This window comes from Conger conger, chromosome 15 (genome assembly GCF_963514075.1).
Source record: "Conger conger chromosome 15, fConCon1.1, whole genome shotgun sequence".
In the NCBI taxonomy this organism is placed as follows: Eukaryota; Metazoa; Chordata; class Actinopteri; order Anguilliformes; family Congridae; genus Conger; species Conger conger.
Genome location: NC_083774.1, coordinates 34,087,056 through 34,089,555, shown reverse-complemented (window position 1 = coordinate 34,089,555; position 2,500 = coordinate 34,087,056). Strand labels below are relative to the sequence as shown.

Sequence of the window (2,500 nt, the reverse complement as noted above, 5' to 3'; positions counted from 1 at the left end):
ATTGGGGTCTCAACGGAAAGCTTTGAATCCTGCCCATTACGGCCCGTGTGTTTTCCTTGCAATTCAAGTTGGGAGCCGAAAGATACTCTCTGTTAAGCACACAAGCTCAAGTTTGGTAACATCAGCTTTCTAGGTACATTTTGCTACTCCTTCAATATGCCATGATCTATCACAACATATGACAAAAGCATTGCTATGTTCCTGCATCAAATTGCTACCAGTCTGCTATATCTCGCATACATGCATTTTATAGCTACCTGAAGGCTACTGTCGACATATTTCTGCCAGTAACAATTGGAATATTTCTCCTGCCACTAATAAATATGTCAATGGCATTTAAAGTGCATTTTGGTGTCCTCAACAGTAGGTTAACTGCACAAATTGATCCAACTGAAGTAATGTCCTATTACTAAATACATTTGATAAGTACTTGAGAATCTCAGCCAGTCTCTATGGGGGTACAGGGACAGGAAATTGGATTCTGTAAAAAATGGCAAGGTATGAAATTTCAGTATATTAAATGTCAAGATTGGCACTTATTCAAACCGTAGTTTGGGTAAACCCTTACAATTTGGCACACCACAGTAGTTTGGGGTTACATCTCTGCACTCGCAAAAGGCAGAGAGATGGCTGAGAGCTCATTTTCAGTGGGAGGACAGCTACGCTTCTACAAATGAAATAACAATTTACACTGCAATGCCTCTTTAAGGCACTGAGTAGAAATCTATGGGAGCCTCTGAGTTCAAGTCCTTCTGGTGATGAGTCAAATGTTTTCATTGTAATTGATATTAGCAGCCAATGTCAGGGTTCTTCTGAAGAAACTTCCGAAAAAGCTACTGCCATCCTGTCAGGATGGCCGAGCGGTCTAAGGCGCTGCGTTCAGGTCGCAGTCTCTTCTGGAGGCGTGGGTTCGAATCCCACTTCTGACAGTCCATGGGGCTCTTTTCCATCAGCAGATGCATTCAGTTGTGTTTCTGGACGTGCTTGTGAAGATGAACTTTTCAAGCACAGCCGCCGTGAGCAGGCAGGCAGGTAATCGTGGCCGAGTGGTTAAGGCGATGGACTAGAAATCCATTGGGGTCTCCCCGCGCAGGTTCGAATCCTGCCGATTACGTCCAGTGTGTTTTCGTGGCAATTCATGTTGGCAGCAGATTGTTCTGCGTCTCCTGTTACTAACTCCAGTTGATAAGTACTTGAGAATCTCACCCAGTCTCTGCGAGGCTTCATCGAAATGAGCCTCTGTGATGCGAACCCGAACCGTAACTTGGGAAAGAAAGTACTTCTCACTAACCTAACCCTAGAAATTCATTGGGGTCTCAATGAAAAGTTTTGAATACGGCCAGTGTGTTTTCCTTGCAATTCAAGTTGGGAGCCGAAAGATACTCTCTGTTAAGCACACAAGCTCAAGTTTGGTAGCATCAGCTTTCTAGGTACATTTTGCTACTCCTTCAATATGCCATGATCTATCACAACATATGACAAAAGCATTGCTATGTTCCTGCATCAAATTGCTACCAGTCTGCTATATCTCGCATACATGCATTTTATAGCTACCTGAAGGCTACTGTCGACATATTTCTGCCAGTAACAATTGGAATATTTTTCCTGCCACTAATAAATATGTCAATGGCATTTAAAGTGCATTTTGGTGTCCTCAACAGTAGGTTAACTGCACAAATTGATCCAACTGAAGTAATGTCCTATTACTAAATACATTTGATAAGTACTTGAGAATCTCAGCCAGTCTCTATGGGGTTACAGGGACAGGAAATTGGATTCTGTAAAAAATGGCAAGGTATGAAATTTCAGTATATTAAATGTCAAGATTGGCACTTATTAAAACCGTAGTTTGGGTAAACCCTTACAATTTGGCACACCACAGTAGTTTGCGGTTACATCTCTGCACTCGCAAAAGGTAGAGAGATGGCTGAGAGCTCATTTTAAGTGGGAGGACAGCTACGCTTCTACAAATGAAATAACAATTTACACTGCAATGCCTCTTTAAGGCACTGAGTAGAAATCTATGGGAGCCTCTGAGTTCAAGTCCTTCTGGTGATGAGTCAAATGTTTTCATTGTAATTGATATTAGCAGCCAATGTCAGGGTTCTTCTGAAGAAACTTCCGAAAAAACCACTGCCGTCCTGTCAGGATGGCCGAGCGGTCTAAGGCGCTGCGTTCAGGTCGCAGTCTCTTCTGGAGGCGTGGGTTCGAATCCCACTTCTGACAGTCCATGGGGCTCTTTTCCATCAGCAGATGCATTCAGTTGTGTTTCTGGACGTGCTTGTGAAGATGAACTTTTCAAGCACAGCCGCCGTGAGCAGGCAGGCAGGTAATCGTGGCCGAGTGGTTAAGGCGATGGACTAGAAATCCATTGGGGTCTCCCCGCGCAGGTTCGAATCCTGCCGATTACGTCCAGTGTGTTTTCGTGGCAATTCATGTTGGCAGCAGATTGTTCTCCTGTTACTAACTCCAGTTGATAAGTACTTGAGAATCTCACCCA

At 43.7% G+C, this 2,500-nt stretch overlaps 4 non-coding genes across 4 annotated transcripts; all 4 read left to right on the top strand.

The window, feature by feature from the left end:
* Window positions 1-846: 846 nt before the first annotated feature.
* On the top strand, window positions 847-929 carry trnal-cag (transfer RNA leucine (anticodon CAG)). Its single transcript has one exon. It is a non-coding gene; the product is annotated as a tRNA-Leu (tRNA).
* A 103-nt stretch (window positions 930-1,032) lies between these two features.
* On the top strand, window positions 1,033-1,114 carry trnas-aga (transfer RNA serine (anticodon AGA)). The gene has a single exon. It is a non-coding gene; the product is annotated as a tRNA-Ser (tRNA).
* Window positions 1,115-2,143: 1,029 nt separating this feature from the next.
* On the top strand, window positions 2,144-2,226 carry trnal-cag (transfer RNA leucine (anticodon CAG)). The gene has a single exon. It is a non-coding gene; the product is annotated as a tRNA-Leu (tRNA).
* Window positions 2,227-2,329: 103 nt separating this feature from the next.
* On the top strand, window positions 2,330-2,411 carry trnas-aga (transfer RNA serine (anticodon AGA)). Its single transcript has one exon. It is a non-coding gene; the product is annotated as a tRNA-Ser (tRNA).
* Window positions 2,412-2,500: the final 89 nt, after the last annotated feature.